The following is a 19,158-nucleotide window of genomic DNA, read 5'->3' as shown; positions in this document are numbered from 1 at the left end:
GAAACTTATTTGCTAATGCAGGGGTGCCCCCCTAAGAGCAGGGTCACACCCCCTCAAATCACGAAGACCCCCCCTCAAAAGCAAGAGCCCCCCCCCCAAATGACAAAAATGCCCCTCAAAACAACATTCCACGAAAAAATTCAATGGCGCAGTCTGTGCCATGACCCATCCCCCCCCAGGTGGGCACCCCTGGCTAATGCTCTAATTGTTAAGAATCATCGACAACGAAATTCCCCCAAAACTTTCATTCACGTTAAAAATAAATATATGTTGTTTTGAGTTATGCTATGTGTGCATATATCTTTTTACACATGTAATTAAAATGAAATGTTTGTGTGTGTTTGCGCAGATGAAAAATTTTTTTGTACTGCCGCCAAACATATTTAAGCAGCCACCGAAGGCGTATTCTTGTCGTTAAAATATATGCGATATGCATAATATAGTTATGCGAATGGCATAAAAAGTGAACTGTGCAAACGGGATGAACTTTCACTGCGCTCTTACCGCAATAGTTTGCTGAAAAATCTTCAAGGGTCTAATAGACTCTCCTCAAACTAAAATCTCTCTGAATCGAAAAATCAAGCATTAATTTTTATTTTTACATTGAAATGTATTTAATAAGCTTAAAATTTTACAGCAACGAAATTACAGATACTTAAAATAATGTTTGAAGAATGAAGTTTCCATCTGTGGTAACAATGCATTTTAACTTGTCTTCAGGTTGGATTCATTAGTCATACTCCTCCAGCTGAAAATAAAGTCAATAATTTTTAGAAATATATTACTTCAACCCAAAAAATATTCGGCTCCAAGAAGGCGCCAGAAAATTTTCACCAAGAAGTTAATAATAGTAGTAAAAATAAGTTAATTGAAAAAAAAAAATATGTAGGGCGTCCCCGAAAAGTCCTTGACACCTTTTTAAAATTCATAGAAAGGCAACGAATTGTCGTATCAATACGCGGTTTTTGCCGTAATACTTCACAGGTTCACGAATTTTCTATGACTGTTAAAAAAAAAAAAAAAAAAAAAGATAAAGCAAAAGAAAAAAAGAGCAAAAAAATGTAATTATAAGTAATTTACCTTGACGGCTAGAAGTATAATTTACCAGAAACTGAAAATTGGAAATATTTAAATAGAGTAGAACACCGATTATACCCAAACTCCTATTATCCGAATCACTGAATCGCTCTGAGAATTTCAGAAAATAAAAATTGAGACAAAAAGGGTACTGGTATTCGCAAAATAATATTCTATATACGTGTTATTCAGTCTTCACCAAGTAATGACTTTAATTTAAAGCGAGGTACTTACATACCCTACTACTGTAACCCAGCCGTAGGTGGGGTCTGGTCTTTGGGGGACCAGGCCCGTCCCTATACCGGTCCCAAGCCCGGGTAAATGGGGAGGGTTTTACGATGGTGTAGCATCCACGTATGTAAAACGACCACTCTTTACTTGCGTGTGAGCAGATTTGTATCTGCCCAATGGCTATCGAGTGGAACAGTGAGTAGGCAATGGGCACCACCGGAGTCAGGTCCGTACCTGGGTCCACGGTGTCTAGAGTCGTAAGTAGTTTAGATCTCGTTCCCTTATGGGTAAGGGGGCCCCGGCCGAAAGGTCCGTTCTCTGGAAGCCCTAGATGGCATAGCAGAGCGGGGTTCCCTATTCTGTACCCTACTACTGTACAGCACTTATAAATACGCTTAAGGCATAAAAGTGCTCTTCTTATTTAATTTATTAAAGACTCTTTTTCTTTAGAAATAATTTTTCCTCCCATTTTCAACATGCATACAGTAATTTGTTAAAATGGACATTTTTTTCAGAAAAACCCAAGTATATAAATTTTTGGTTATCCGAATGAGAGTTGAATAAATAAATACCTTTGTGCAAAAAAGTAAAATAAGAAATAACAACGTCAGAAAGCACAAATTGCAGATTGCTGCAGATACGTGTTACGGCGTTACCAGGGCCGGCTCTAGTAGTTTTGCCGCCCTAGGCGATATTGACAAATGCCCCCCCCCCATTGAATAATAATGATAATAATATAAAATAATAATATATTAATAAAATAAAAATAATAATAAAGTGCTTAAATTTAAAGTGAGTTTCTAGTTACATTCCAAATTGGGTTTTGCATATCAGGGCACTAGTACACTCTTTAAATTACCTTTTTTAGTATTAAACTAGTGCATCTTATGGCACTAAATCAGATATTAATATTTTCAAAAAAATTTTAAATCACGCAATTTGCCGTTTCTGAAATTAAATTGAATTTTTAGTTACATTCCGATCTATGTCTTGCATATCCAAGCACTGATACACATTTTCAATTATGTTTTTAGCATTGAAGCTGTGAATCTGATAAAGCTGAAACATATATTCATACTTCTTTAAAAATGTTTCAACTTCGAAATTTGCCACCCCCCCCCCCAAAATCTGTCGCCCATATCGCCTACCCCAGGAGCCGGGCATGGGCGTTACAAATAACGTCTTTTTCAATGCTAAAGAAATGAGTTTATTGATGAGAAGATATCCGTAAGCTCATTTCTTTTTGCATTGAAAAAGGCGCTCTTTGAAAACGTCGAAACACGAGTCTGCGCAGTAATCTGCAATTTGTGCTTTTTGACGCCGCTATTTCTTATTTATCCGAATGAAGTTCCATTCCAGTTGGATAGTTGGAGTTCTACTGTATTATAAAATGGAAACCAATTCATACATAACACAAACACTCTAAGTACAAAAATACTTACTCGAAACTCAAAGTAAAAATTATAATCAGATAATTACACTGGATTTATTAATTAGGCGACGTGATGTTTCACTCTATTGCAAAGCAGAGGCAGACAGGTCCGACAAGAGGCCATGTCAGCGTAGTCGGAAATTAAGGGCCCGGTGACATTGATGCAAAAAAAAAAAAAAAAAAAAAAGAAAAGAAAGGAAGAAAGAAAGGGGGGGGGGGGGGACTCCGAATAAGAGAAAACGTAAAGATTAAAAGTAAAACTTGCTCTTTTATTATTTACTGTTGAGGCACCTACTAAAGTAGAGTTAACTGTTTTCTAGTAAACAGTTTTGATTTTTTTTCTCTCCCCCCCCTCTTTTTTCTCTTTTTCTACTTTTTTCTTCTTTCCTCCTTTTTCTTCTTTTCCCCTTTTCTTTTTCTCTTTTTTGGGGGTGGGGGGGGGGCGACATAACTGACAAGGGGCCCAGTCAGTTATGTCGCCGCCCCTTGGCTCTCTGAGGCCCTGGAGACAGAGAAAGGAAATTATCCGAGTACATCCTAATAAAATCTTTTCCGAAATGAATCCAAAACTGCTAACAAATCTCATCGCCTGGGAAATTATAACGCTTGAAATGAGCGCATTGAGGCAGGAATTTTACCCACTTTTCAACCGGCCGTGAATGAGTGTTCTCATGAGTAAGATTTCTCGTGAGAAATGCCGGTTTCCATATAATTGAAAGTCACCAACACGGCCAAATTTTGACAGCTCAATTCCGCCGACGCTTTAATCGATATAAAATCGATACTTTGGCTTTTAAACATCAAAATTTTGATCAGTGTAATGGAAAATTTTGCTTAAACATACTCCTAATCTGCTTGTGCTTGCGGTCGTAAATGAGCAGGGCTGCGCAGTCGGAGGGAAAATGACCGACTCCGGCTTCAAATTCCGGAAGTTTTAAGAGCCTCCGACTCCTTTACCCTAAAATCAGTTCGATTCCGCAAGCATTGGCAGAGTTGCAGACTTAGAAGAAAAATGACTGACTTCGACTGTTGGAATTTCACAATTTCGACTTCCGACTCCGACTGTTGGAATTTCACACCTTCGACTTCCGACTCCGACTCATTTACCTTAAAATAAGTTTGACTCTGATTTCGCAAGCACTGGCAGAGTTGCCGATTTGAAGGGAAAATGACAGACTCCGACTCTTGGAACTTCAAACCTTCGACTTTCGCCTCCGACTCTTTTTCCTCAAAATGAGCCCAACTTCGACTCCGCAACCCTGTAAATTAGTGCATGATTTTAAACTGAACATAATGAGCTACAAGTTACCAAGCCAAAGCTAAGGCATGACTACAAGCGCATACCGATAGCTCAAATGCGACATCCAGATACTGCAGTTTCACTCTTATTAGAGATTATCAGTCGGCAATACACATAAATGAACTGAAGGCAAATGTCCTCTCATTGAAGATTAGACTACCTTCACACTGGTATCTAAAAGTATAAATTATCACACCTATCCGCAAATATGGTGCTTTATGATGTGCCGAACTATGAAGTGTCTTATGTCTGATCTAGTCATAAAAACGTGCATTATCTTCGCTTAAGCCATGAACACATACATTACATTTTGATGAAAAAAAAAAAGGATACATATAAAATTTATTGCTCAATTTTTGAAAAAATTCAGTAAGTCTTCGCGTGCCACTGTTAATGCTCTGCCGTTGCCACGGGTTTTCCATCCCTGGTTTATGCAAAGCACAAGAGCTCCCATTCAAATTAAGCACTCCGGCACTTAGCGTTTTTTATGACATTTTCAAAAAGTCGTTTCAGTAAAATTTCCGAGTGATTTATTTCCCGAATACTGTTACCAAGTTTTTTCCCTTTAGTGACGCTATGTTTTCCTACCCGAAAAAAACCAAAAAAAGCATGTACAGTACAATTCCTATTAATAAAAAAAATCTAGAAAATTTTAGTATTTCGCATTTTTTAAAATTTGATTCAATAGCATTTGGACATAAAAAGGGTGTCGCCACTGGCACAAAGCTAGTTTATAACTGAGGAGCAGGAGAGACCGACGAGAGGCCATGTCAGCCTAGTTAGAAACTAGGGGCCCGGATCAGAATCGGAATGCTATTATAAGTTTGATAAGTTTACAGGGGGGAGGGGCGTGGAGTGACCCAACTGACAAGGGGCCCTTGGCTCTCGGCGGCCCTGCTGGGGAGTAGTGGCGTATTATCGATATAATAAACTGTGGCACAATTAAAATTTCTTTATTGGAGGAAAGCTGTTCAAACATTGAAACATTAAAAACACAATATTAGTTTAGACTGAGAAAACTAACAGTAAAAACACAACGTCATAACTTATTTGCTCATATTCTAGGGCTTGAGAATATACAGTTAAAACTAATACTGCGTTAAAACTTTGATTTTTCTCTAACTTTTTTTTAAATTCATATATATATATGCGTATTTTTTTTTTTTTTTTTTAGATACACCCCTATTATTGTCAGTTAATATGCATATTTTTTTAAAAAAAGGTTCTTTTATCAACGAGTTATAACACAAAAATATCTGGGGAGCCTAGCTCTCGCACTTCTTTTAAATTGTTTGTGCATTTTCTCATAATTGGTGGAATTCAGGCTATTAACACATAAAATGAAGTTCTGAAGACTACAGGGCTCCTGCACTTGTATTGTTCATTAAGAGATTAAAGATTAAGTCCTAGAAATAACTATATCTTATAAAATTGGGAAGCTGTGATCAATCGAACAGTTGGAAATAGTTCATTAGCACCAGACAATCGAACTGGGACAGAATTTTGCAAGAAAATTAAAGGAATAGTTTTAAAACAGGCTTTAAAAATTGAGCGCTCTTTAAAAAAGGCGTGGCTTGAAATAACGTCGCCTGTTATTCAACTGGCGCCAAACTCAGAGACCAATCTCTTTTTAACCGACTTCAAAAAGGAGGCGGTTATCAATTCATACCGTATGTATGTTTTTTTTTGTTTGTCCACTCACAGCGTCTCACCTAGTGAACCGATTTTGATGATTATTTTTTTAATGGATAGGGGATGGCTCAACTTAGGTCCCATTACTTTGTTTGACTATATTTGTTACTTAGAAAAAAAGTTATGGGCAAAAAACAGTAAATTTCATGCAATTTTCCTATTAAATGATTAAATATGAAACCCATCGTTATAAAAGTTTTGTGACATATAACAGTAACATTAATAGGAATGGTAATGATACTTTTGAATAAAGGCTTCTCTGAAGCAAGCATCAAGTTTCTTCAGTGTCATTGCTCCACAGTGGGGGTAAACCTAACCTGGAAGCGAGGGGATGCAGTAATCAGGATCTGCTTAGCCTTCACAATACTACCAGGTTAGGTTTACCTCAACTATACAGGATTGCTTCACAAGCAACTTGTATGCTGTGAAATGCAAATTAGTTACGGAAAACTGAATATTTCAATGGTTATAATTAAATTAACATACATTATGAATTCCAGAGAGGAACAAAGATAAATTTTTAGTGCCAATCGCTTAAAGTTTAAGGCGTGCTTATAGTTTTCTTTTTATGCTTTTTTAGTTTGGAGCATTTTTATGAAAAAAATATGGTGAAGTTTCGTGATGGTAATTTATTACTTTTACTGAGTTATCTACATTTACACTAAAAAGAATGAAATAAAAAAATTTTGAAAAAAAATAGAACCGACTTCAAAATTGCTCTAAAAAGTGAAAAATAATTTTATTCTTTAAACACCATCGATAATACTTTTCAACATAATTTTTGAAGTTGGCGCAAAAACGATAGATAAGATCATTCACAGCCATAACTCAACTACAACTATAAATTTAACCCATTCTTAACTACCACATACATTATGCATTGATGACAGAATATTTGAGCAACGATATAAATGTTTCGTTCCTAACTTTTCCTTAATTTTCTGAAAAAAATATGAACGGAGCATGGTTACACTAGATTTTACTTTTTGTTTTTGCGCCAACTTCAAAAATTATGTTTAAAAGTATTATCGATGGTGTTTAAAGAATAAAATTATTTTTCACTTTTTAGAGCAATTTTGAAGTCGGTTCTATTTTTTTTCAAAATTTTTTTTTTCAAGCACCTCCAAGAAGTCTCTTCCATCTTTATCCCTTTTTTTTTTTTGCTTTTTCAGAATCGATTTACGAAAAAAACAAAGGAAAATGAAGCTTGGATTTATCAAAGGCCAATAGAACAACTTTCCAAAGATTTCACTGGAAATTATTTTTCATTTCAGTAAAAATGATGAACCGCTTTAACTTGCCGGAAACACGAGGATCCAAAAAACAGGCTAGTTACCATGAATTTCCAATGTGATCTGACGTTGATTTTATAAATATTTATACTTACATTGCTACTTAAGCAATTGCAGTTAACATCAAAAAGTGTTGTTCTTCTGATTTCCGAATTTATTGTTTCAAAATGAGTAAAATTTAATAAATTCATAGCAATATTTTGTAGCGGTTTTGTAGTCATGTTTCTTTGCTTTTAATATTTTCCAGAAATTAATTGATCATATTTATTTCCTTTTTTCAGTGCAATAATAATTATTAAGATATTTGAAAATTTGTGTAAATAAACTAAAAGCTATTTAAAAATATGACTAAACTTTTTTTTTTTTAATGGAGGATTTTGTATTAAAAGTTTTTTTCTCTTCTACTCCGGGGGGGGGGGGAGGGTATCAATCAAAGGGGGGGGGGGGGACTTTGATTAAAAACAACACTACAACTTTACTCTGGAACATACAACTTTGTCTACATCACGTTTTCAGTTTATAATTTATTCAATGAGCAAACATTACAAGAAGTTCAAGAAAAATATTTATGATATCCTCTTCATCTGCTGTCTTATTGACTTGCATGGTTCTTGAACTCATAATAAGCTTGAAGCATTCAGGAAGAAATTTAGAACGTACTATTAGTTTTGATACTTATTATAATTATTACGAGACATTTTAATTTATTTTATCCTTCTTGGGCATGAATGCGTGCATGTGTCACAGACACTTTTGAAAGATTACTGTGACCTTCCGAAAATTTTCTAGTTCGGCAAATTTTGTCTGACGATTCGGCAAAATTATCAAGATTCGGCGAAATTTGGAGTTTCATTCGGCAAATTGAGAATTTCTGCCCTCCCAAACATTTAAGTTCGAGGCGCCCTTGTGTCCTATGCTCAAATACCATCAGAATTTTTCACCCAGTAACAAAATAAGACTGATGAAACTCAATCAATTACGGCGATGTTTATACTACAGCAGATGCCTTTCGTAAAACATTTGACGGGCATTAAATCGCCAAAATTGGCGAGAAGTCACATCATTAGCAGATGGTAACCTACGGGATTTCCTGCGTGGATGTTCAGTCGAATGCTCAAGCAAGCAGCTGCTTTCTCTGGCTCTCCGAGCGGAACCACGCATATACACCCGAAAAACGAACAAGAAAAGAAGCTTTTTTTCTTTCACGACGTTCGAAAACATTTTATCTCCTTCCTTCCGCAAATTTTACCTTCGTTTATCTGCATCAGACTTAACCTTCGTACAAACACTAACGTGATATGATGCACGTTCTAAAAGAGATTACAATTCATCGCTGTTAGCAGACAATACAAAACAAAAACTGAATTGGATTAAAACAGTGGTGTCGCTCGTTGTGGGGGGGGGGGGTCCACCCCGGGTGTCACCCGTCTGTGGGGTGACACCCAAAGTGAAATTGCAAGTTTTTTAAAAAATATGAAGCTAAAATGCATTTTTAAGACCACAAATTTGAACATTTTCCGGGGAACTCCCACCGCACCCCCTACTCCCACACCATGGAGTGAATACTTATGCTCAGAATTTGGTTGATATTGTCAATACTAAGACCTAGTAGTGACTTCCTCTTATACAAAAAAACTGAACCCCATTATCTTTCCATGTGTTTCAGATACGTTTGAAATAATTAGATTGCCATCAATTACATACACCCCCTTACTTTTTTGACCTCTCAACAGCCTGCACACATACGTCTAGTGCTAGTTAAATAAAAAGTGTTCATAGTTTTTATTTGGATTTTGACAAGAACCCATTTAAAATTTCGAAACACACAAACCTGAAAATTGTATAAATTTCACATTTTTATGTTTTCATAGAAAAAAAAACTTCGTATTTGTGTGTGTGGGGGGGGGGGCGGGGGGTTGAGACCCTACATTACCACCCCGGTTGTCTCCCCTGCTAGGTACGCCACTGGATTAAAACCATAGGGTAACTGTTTCGAAATACTTTTGCTATATGAGGCAGTGAGAAGCAAAAGGATGTAATTGGCAAAAATTAAAAATTTGGAAATAACCAGTACACATGGTAGATGAACCTCTCCTCTGTCTTGGGGCAAGAGATGGTACTAGTAGTCCTGGTAGTTGCTGCTAATACAGCAAGATTTAGAAAAAGAAGTCAATGAAAGCCTACCTAGGATGTTATCTTTAAACGCGTTTTACTCAACACTTGAAAATGTCCACTTGCATCCCTTTGCTTCTCACTGCCTCATGTGTGCTGCAACACAGGTCATTACGCACAATACGGCACAACACTTCTATATCTTAATCAAATGTAATGACTTGGCCAAAATGCCTTAATGCATAAAGGCCTGATGTCCTCACCATCATTCACTCGGGACTCAACACCTGCTATTACGAATATAATTGTAGAGAAAGTTAGAGGAAAGTTTTGTTTTTATATCAACAGGTGTTTGTATTGCCATATTCATCGCTTCAAATAACTCTTTCAGCTTCAACAAAACGAACTGAAATAATCAAAAAGCTTAAAAATGATCTTATTCCGTGGATTTAGGTTTTCGAGAAGACATGGATTTGGTGAAAAAATGCTGCGAGTCAATTTAAAATATTTATTTCTCTTTGTTGTAGATGGTGTTGGTAAAATTTAGAGAACATTCTGTTTTTCATTCTGTCTTCTTTCTTTCTTTTTTCGCAAACATCAGTTCTACTAATTAACATGGACTGCAATAACGGTATACTGGTTTTTTTTTTTTCTATTTCATGCTACAGTCGAACTTGCTTATAACGAGAGTAAATCGACCGCGATATTTGCTCGTTAAAACCGAGTGTTCGTAAGAAATGAGTTCGTGTAGAAAAAAATCATAAGAATTAATATATTAAAAAAAAAAAGTTTTTGTAGATAACCACCGAGAAAATTTGCTTTGAACTGTTTCATTAGGTCTTTTTTCTGCTTCTGTTTTCGAAGAATACTCATGGTCCGAAAAACATCAGTTGCACTCCCTAGCTTCGAAACAAGTTTAAAGTTCTCACATAAAAAAAAAGAGTACGTTGACCTGTTAAGCTTACAATTCTTCACATTTGTCGTTGTTGATATTGCTTTCATCATCTCTATTATTATTATTATTTTTATCTTCATTAGTTTGAATTTGAGCTACAGTATCATTGGAAGTAACAATGTCGGTGCCAATAAATGCCTAATTTTTAAATACTTTTCTAATGCATAAAAATTAAAAAGGTACGTCATATAGGTTTAAAAATCAACTGCATACATTTGAGAGATACCATTTTATTTTCATGTACATATTGTGGCTGAACTTCCTCAGAAATACAATTAATTATTCAATCAGAGCATTCAGACGCAACTGTTGGAACCTCCTAAAATTGATGCCAGTATTTCATATAAGTGATTGCAATACCGGACCAGAAATACAGTTCCGCTATTTGTTATTTTTAAACGTGATATCGGGTTCCTGGTATTAACTAGCGTGGAAGAAATATTTTTAAAAACAAAATATATGAATAAATAACTAAATAAATGAAATAAAAAAAAGTAACAGAAACATGCTCGTTTCATATCAGACAATTTTATTTAAAAAAAGATCACAAACTCTAAAAATGTAAAAAGTTACATTATGAAACAATATAAAATGAAGGACTAAATGTTATAATCAAATGTTAATAATAAGATCAGTTAATAACTTATAACATTAGAAACGAAAAATAAAGGTAAAACGGGACCTTTACAATACAATAAAGGAATGAAAGGTATAGCATTGTTATGAGAAACAGCAAATACCAACTCGCATATATATATATATATATATATATATATATATATATATATATATATATATATATATATATATATATATATATATATATATTTGTTTATTTAGCGCGCAAGTATGATTCTTCACACTATATAGTGGTGAAAATACCCATTGCTTTTATCATTGATTATCTATAAATTCGTGCTTTAGGAGCCAAATTTTAGCATCAAATAATTGACTTAGATTGCCTCATTTATGAGGGGGGGGGGAGAAATCCTCATATATTAATACCAATTCACTGATCGAGTAACACTCTGACGTCACCAACGAAACTCGCGCCATAGCAAGATAATTTCATAATATTTTTTGGTAATGTTTGACATGCAGGGAAATGTTTTACTTTGACAAGGCTCAACTGGATTCGGTAACTAAACTGTAATTTTAGGAGAATGAAAGAACAAAAAAGTGGCCAACAATTGACGCTATCTTCTGGAGTTAAGGGTTAATCCACTGCTGTTAGGGTTAAAATTTCAACGATCAAATTATCTCCAAACAGGCAATTGCTTCGTTCAAATGTAGAAACAATTTTCACCCGTCAAGGCGATTTTCTAGTAAATAAATAAAAATAATACAAAATAGCAGTAGACATCTTATAAGCCAAACTAGATACTCTTTTAATTGAACAATGACCAATATTTATTATTTGCAGAAAATACCGAAAATGCAGGTATTTTACTTCATAAAACAGGGGTGCTCACAGAGGGGGATTGTGGCGTGAGTTGCACCATCAAAAAAAATTTTTTTTTGGCGGGGAGGGGGGGGGGGGGTAAATTCCTTTTAATTAATTTATTTAAATTTATTTATTGATTTGTTTTTAATTTAAATTTTTTATTTTGTTTTATTTTGTTCTGTTTATATATTATTTCATTTGTGTGTGTGCGTCACTGGCATAGAACAGAAGTCTTCTAATAAAATAATAATAATAATAAATAAATAAATAAATAATATCTTTTAAAAATAAATAAAATAGAGAGCTAAAAATAAAAAATACAGAAGGGAAAGAGGGTTGAGAAAAAGGGGGGGAGGGTATTTGCGCCATCGAACTTGGGGGGGGGGCACCCCTGTTATAAAATACCGGTTTTACAAAACAGCACGAACTATCAATATTAGGTATACCGGTATTGCAATCACTAATTGCGTAGTATATTCACATTATCCAATAAGATTCACAATTACAACATCATCCTTACATGCGTTTTGAAGAGGAACCTAACATGGGAACGCAGTCTACTAAATCCTCCACTTCCCGTTACTTAACTCAATGTAGATCTGAAGATGGTATGAAACAGGAAATTCGTCAAGAGATTTTAATTCTGAGTCGGAAATTCTTCCATCATCTTTATTACCAGTTTTGCAGACAGTCTCGCCTGAAGGATTTATGTTTCCCTTTTCAACCGGACATGATACTGACCATCCATTGAGCTGAAAAGTGGGGGACAGCGGAGGAAGATTTACTTCCCACGCACGAAAAGCTGTCACACCAACTGTTTCCACAACGAACTGGACCCTTTGGCAATGCTTATTGAGAAAATAGAAATAGGATTACTTTACATTTTCGGACAACAAAGTTAGTTTCAATCAAATGAAGACTAGTTTATCAAAATTGAACATATCCATTTTTCAAAAACATTCAGGAAGTGAGAAAAACGAATTAGGGTAAGAGCAAAATAGTTTTATCAACTTCTCTGGGTACAGAATTGAGCACAAAAGCACAGCTAATCACTGCCTAGAGTAAGAAATGTTTGAGTAAAAAATAGTAATAATTAATTTGAATTCTGAAATTTTGAATTCAAATTATGTGTTTCGCAATTACGAGTTGCGACAGGACCTTACTTATTGGAGTTATTGTTTCTAGAAACGGCTCCTGTCCTTCCAACGGGAGTGCTGCAGAGGGAGGCGGGGGGGGGGGGGGGGAATAAAATCAGCGTAATGTCAAGGACAGTCAAATGAGAACAATAAGTAATCGTGATTGCTCAAAAAAAAAAAAAAAAAAAAAAAAAACAAGTAGATACCGCCATTTTAATTTTGGATATGTGCCCTTTTGAACGAAAACCTGAATGTTGAGAATTCCAATTTCACCAAAACCCTAATAATTCACCTTCTCATATTCTCTTATCGAAGTACATGAACCTAAAAGTAGTGGATTAAAATTTGGGGATTTTGGACATGTGTTCCTATGGATCTAAAAATTTTTGTACTACAGATTCTTTCAGGCTATGTCCCCTTTTGCTCAAAATAAGACGTGCAGAGGACGGATTTGTTACCTTTTGATCAAAAAGTCACACTTGACCCTTAAATAAAATAGGATTTTCCACGTTTGTACTTTTTGAGAGTAAGTGATTTGATAAAGATCATCTGAAAGATTTAGAAAATGTCATAAAATGAATTTTTCTAAAAAGTGGATATGTTCCCTTTTTATAAATTACTCCTCAATTTCAAATCACTTTCATCTTTTTAAAAATTGAACTTCTTATTTTTTTCAAAAAAAAAAAAAAAAAAGGCTTTGCCACTTGTCATCCCAATTCGAAATTGAAATTATTACTGTCAACTTTTAGGAATTAAATCCGTGCTAAAAACCATAATTTTCACAATGGAGGTGTTGATAATACGTGTATTTTACAAAATGCTCTTTATTTCCGAGCAAAGTTGTACGGCTTTGAAACACAGCATACCTTCGCACTATCTCTATTTTTTACGAAAATATACAGGATCTGGCAAACAAAACTTTCTTATTTAAAAGCGCAATAAAGTCCCATTTTGAGAAATTTGGTGAAAAAAGTTTTTTATTTATTTTTTCTAATGCAGGTATATATATAAAGGCTTTTTTTTCTACGCAGTTTTGAACATTACTTCCTCTTTGCCCATACATCGAGTAAAAGCCCGTTTGTGACATTTCTCGTCACTCCTACACTCTGTTCACGGAAAAGATACACCGAAACTAAACAAACAGGTTACCAGAAGGTTTGCGGCTATGCGACTTTTGGAGATTTTCTCTGTAATAAGTAAAAATGTTAAACAATAATAGGATTGGCATTCACCATCTGCTTGGCACCAATTCGTTCTTATGAAAACTGAACACGAGATTGATGTCGCCAAATGGCACATTAAGTTTTTTACAGGCTAATCGATCTTTCTCGTGAACGCAGCACAGTAGCATAACAGTGCGTTGCAGCGAAATATTGCATCTTGTTTTTCATAAAAAGTACACGTTTTGTGCCACTGTTAATGTTAAAAATTTTTGCAGCATTATTTTACTCTATTTACTGCTAAGTCTATTTCACTCGAATATTAATGCACAATTTCGGCAACAATCTCTCACCATAAAGTTTTCTAACGATTTTCTCACCTTACAGATCCTGCTAAAAATGCGCAAAATAGAACATAATTGAATTTTAAAAACACCATTCAAATGCCGTTAAAAAAAGATTTTAAGCACTAAACTGGCACCTGATAAAAACACACTAAAATAAATCAATAAAGATTATCTGAAAATACTACATATATTAACCCACTATTTATTGTAATGAGTTCAAAATTTTGATGCAATACTCGATTTAAACGGAAAAAATAGGAAAAAAGAGTTCGAGAAAATTTTGTATATTTTTTTATCACAAGAACTTAGATAAAAATGGTCTATTTTGGTGGTGTTGCAGCAGTTGAGAGTAGTTACCAAAAAATGTCTCGCGATTAGAATGAATGAAACTTATAGATATTCTTATTTGATAGAAGTTTGTGAACTGGATCGATCTCTCATCTGAGAAAAACAATCTTTGTTCTGAGGCTTGTTTATCATTCGCACGAAATTTTTTTAAAAAAAAAAAGTGCGCTGGAGAGTAATCGCAAAACGGATCACTCGTTCATTGCCTCATTCGTCATAATTTTCTTGTCAGGAGTAGTGATGTTATACATCCACTTTGCGATAAAAGATGTCGATTGGTTTTGTAGTGGGTGACATGAAACACTATCTATGATGAAACACTATCCGTATACCTCATGACCAATGAGGTATACAAATTTTTCATTGAAATAGCCTTAAGAATAGAGTCGTTGTGTATCACATGTCTGTAAAAAAAAAAAAAAAAAATGTTGCAACTTGAGTTTTTTGCATAAGAGAAAGAAATTAGTTCAATTTCAAGACTGATTTTTGCCAGAGGCTACCAACAATATAGCGCTTTTCTGAGCTTATTTTTGGATTAACATTGCGTATTCGATTTAATGATATGTGTGTTTTTGCCCTTACTTTTCCGTATTAGTTAAATCATTTGAGTGCCGTTCAAATGGAAAAATACAGATCGTAGGTTAAAATAAGCTCCAGAGTCCTTGGTTTTCAGTCATATTGCTAATCCTGGTATGGTATATTTGTATTTATAGAAGTACTGTTTTGACCTCCTCCCTCAGGAGAAATTTTTGGCTGTACTAGTGGAAAAATGTAAGCCTCGGCCTCCAAAAAAAAAAAAAAAACCGACTTGGCAAAAAGATGAACAATTCGTCAATTTCGACTCTCTTCCACTACTTTTATATATTTTTTTCATTTGAAGGTATAGGATCAGTAGTACCAGACTTCGGAGATTAAAACTAACTCAATAACGCCCTTGATTTTAAGCCATACTGCCAAACCTAGAGTGGAAATGAGCATACATATAATATACGCATACACATTATGAGCTCCCTCCCCCGAGAAAAATCTAGCTGTGCTAGTGGAAAGACAAAAGCCTCTGAAAATAATTCATTTGGTGAGAAGATGCGGAGTAATTAGACATTTGCTACTATATTTAACTGATTTTAGTTTGAATCGAATAAATGTCGTTGTGCGTGAAAAGTTAAATAAAATATAACAACGTTTAACTGAACAAAAATTACAGGTTACTGCATACACATATTTCGGCGTTGCAATTAATGCATTTTTTCAATGCAAAAGAAATGAGCTTATGAATGAAAAGATACCCGACAAGAGCCATCCACTTTTTACCCACAAGCTCAATTCTTTTGCATTGAAGGCGTTCCGTGCAATGCAGTAATCTGCAGTTTTTGTGTAATTAAAAGCTGTTTTTCATATTTTACTGACTATTTATTGTTGACTGACTGTTTATTTCTTCGGTTGCAAGTAGGAGATCGGTAATATGCTTCTTTTAAAACTATATATGTGTACTCAACTTGGTTTGTCCGTCCGTTACAGAATATTTGGAGCATCAACCACTTGTCCGGCGCCAAAAACTGATCCCCAACCTTCTTCGTTATCTTCCACCCCCCTGTTTTAGCTCGTTGTGAGAGCAGTGGCCTTTACAGAGGTCCCCTTATCTTCACATTAAGGTAAGTACACAAGTTTACAGCCTCGCCCGTCTTATCAATCCTTAAATCACGCGACTCTTCACTCTGACCTTGGAGGAATGATTGTCTGAGCCAAAGATTTTAGACGTGCCACTTGGAATAACCGTTTCTCAGGGCTGCTGAGTCGGCATCGGAGTCGAACTGATTTGGGGTGACGGAGTCGGAGTCGAAAGCTTTAAAATTCTTAGAGTCCGAGTCGGGTATTTTTCCTTAGAGTCTGAAACTCTGCCAGGGGTGCGGAGTCAGATTCGGAGTGGGCTTTTAAACTCCAGGAGACTAAGTTGGACATTATCCCTTCGACAATTCAGCTTTGGTTTCTCTCTCCCATCTCGCAACATGCTACACATTCTACCAGCGGCGGCTCGTGGCTTAATTTGGCGGGTGGGCGCCCTGATGGAGGTCATTGTGACCTCCCAAAAGTCTCTTTATTTGGCAAATTTGGAGTCCATATAGCTTTTCAGGCCTAATGTATCTTCTAATTATGTTTTAGTATGTGTGCATGCTTTATTTATATCATTCGATAAAGTTAGGAGCTTCATTTTATAAATTGAGAAATGAACCACTCTCCTCCCAAAAGGTCGGGTTGCCTCTGACGATTGTATAAAGTTTTCACAAGAAAAAGGCAAACAGATAAAATGAAGAGAACTAAGATGGGCGTGCCAAATAATAAGGCAATGAAGACCAATAAGACCCCCCCCCCCCCTCCCTCCTTTTTCCCATAAAGAATAGCAAAAATTGGATTGTGACTAGGATCATGCAGCAGCATGAACTTTCACTTTAATATGCTTCGTTATTATATGAGGTAGTGAGAAGCAAATGGATGTAAGTGGACATTTTCAAGTTTTGAGTGAAACGCGTTTAAAGATAACTTCCTAAGTAGGCTTTCATAGATTTTTTTTTTCTAAATCATGCTGTAGAGCAGTACCTACCAGGGCTATTAGTGCTATCTCTTGCCCTAAGACAGAGGAGAGGTTCACCTACCATTTGTACTGGTTAGCTCCAAATATTTAATTTTGCCACTTACATCCCTTTGCTTCTCACTGCCTCATATATATCAAATTACGAAAATGGTAACTATTTCTTCTACAAACACAGTTTACTGAATTACCAATATATTCTTTTTATAAGAAATATAAATTACTTTTAATTTTCATTGTGTAATAATTTAGGTTTGCTCAGAGTTAGAATACTCTAGCGCAGAAAAGACGTGACAATAAGGCCAACACGATTAAGACTTATTACTTTAACCAAATATCATAGCTTATAAGAAAATTGAAAAAATCTCACCCAATGAAGATTATTTTAGGTGCAGCTTTTAATTCAAAAATATAAAGTTTCAACTCTTATTATATTAGCACGACACTGAAAACCAACTGAACCTAAATTCAAACTGAAACTTAAAAAATGGCAAGCGCCTTTTCGAAAATAAAATGTCCATTCAGAAATTTCGAGAATGCGCTCAAAGTTCCATAAAGGAAAATAAACAAATTAAAATGGACATCCCATGCAATAAAATGAGTGGGAACCCAAAATATTGTAAACCCCAGTACCTCATGGTAACAGCCGTTTAAGATTAAAGAAAAGAAAAAAATGGATTAAATCAAAAGAGAGAGAGAGAAAGAGAAAGCGATGAGAGAACTTTTCCTTTCCCCGTGGGGTGGGCTCCGAAAATTCTGCCCATCGCCTCACTGAAACTTAGTATAAGCGACGCGAGACAAGACACGTTCCTCTCATTGCTTACACTATTGCTATTGAATGAAGATATTTTTCGAGGGGGCAGGAAGGGAGCCGGCCCATACGCATCGTTCGGAGTGATATTGCTTGCCGCTTTCGTTACTTTGATTTAATGCTCGCTGGTTTTGTGGGCTGCCGTTAAAATGGCCTAAAGAATCATTCTTGAAGCACTGTCGCTATTTGATAGAAAAGGAACACTTTTTTTCTTATATTAGCGATTAGCAAAGTGCTAGAAATTTAAAATCAGTTTCATGCCCTGATTTTATTTAAAACTGAAACACAAAAGACATTTTTAAATAATTTAATTATGATCAATTTTATCGGGTGGGCCCAGCCCACCCAGCCCATAGTGACGAGCCGCCACTGCATTCTACAAGTCTGGATCCAGTCAGTCGCATCTTATCACTTGCTTGTAAAAAGACGCCTTCCTAGTAGACTTATAAGAGGAAGAAAAATACTGAGAATTTTATGCCCAACACGGAATATATCGCTCATTTATTTATATTAATCTATCGCTCATTTAGAAAAAGAGTGCCAGAATACGAAAAAATGAAATTTTACAGCAGAACCGTTTGAAGTTGAACTCTTCAGGCAATTTACATTAAGAAACGTAAGTTTGCTGTGCTCTCCAGTGGTTAATATTTTTAAAAAATGTCATTTTCTAAAGAAGATAACGTCCTTTGAAGGCCTTTAAGCAAAAAAAAAAAAGGAAATTAAAAATTTCGTATTGTGGCACTCTTCTTCCAAACGAGCGATATTATTTATATTATTTAAAACATTTATTAAAATTATTTAAAAAAAAACAATATCGGAGAACAAAATTTTCCAGAACTGTCCCAATAGGGTTTAATTGTTTATATTTTTATTCTAAAAAATCATTCAGTCGCTAGAAGTGAGCATGAGGGGAGTTTTATGTAATCGTATTTTTTGATTGATAAAATGAGAGGTAAACTCCCGTATAATTCGGGCATTGTATCATTGCTCATGATTTCTTCAAGATCCTCTTGCTATAATATTTCTCACACAATGGCTTTAACTTATGAATTTGATTAACATTCTAGGATGTGATACATTTCAGTTAAGTTTTTTTAAAATTATTTTCAAAATAGTAGTTTATCTAGTAAGAAATCTATTGCTAAGTTGAGCATTTGAATGATCAGGCATAATTTTCTTCGGAACCGTTATGATGACACAATCGCTTGGAAATAAAATAAAGCAAAACGTTTTAGGC

General features: G+C 35.1%; 1 long non-coding RNA gene across 1 annotated transcript in view; it reads right to left on the bottom strand.

The window, feature by feature from the left end:
* Positions 1-625: 625 nt before the first annotated feature.
* Positions 626-19,158, bottom strand: part of LOC129231846 (uncharacterized) — a 46,092-nt gene continuing 27,559 nt past the window's right edge. Inside the window, exon 4 of the long non-coding RNA XR_008581306.1 lies at positions 626-748. This is a non-coding gene — a long non-coding RNA (uncharacterized LOC129231846). The remainder of the gene's footprint in view (positions 749-19,158) is intronic.

This window comes from Uloborus diversus, chromosome 10, assembly GCF_026930045.1.
Source record: "Uloborus diversus isolate 005 chromosome 10, Udiv.v.3.1, whole genome shotgun sequence".
Lineage (NCBI taxonomy): Eukaryota > Metazoa > Arthropoda > Arachnida > Araneae > Uloboridae > Uloborus > Uloborus diversus.
The sequence above is the reverse complement of the archived record's forward strand: the minus strand, read 5'-3'. Positions and strand labels throughout refer to the sequence as shown.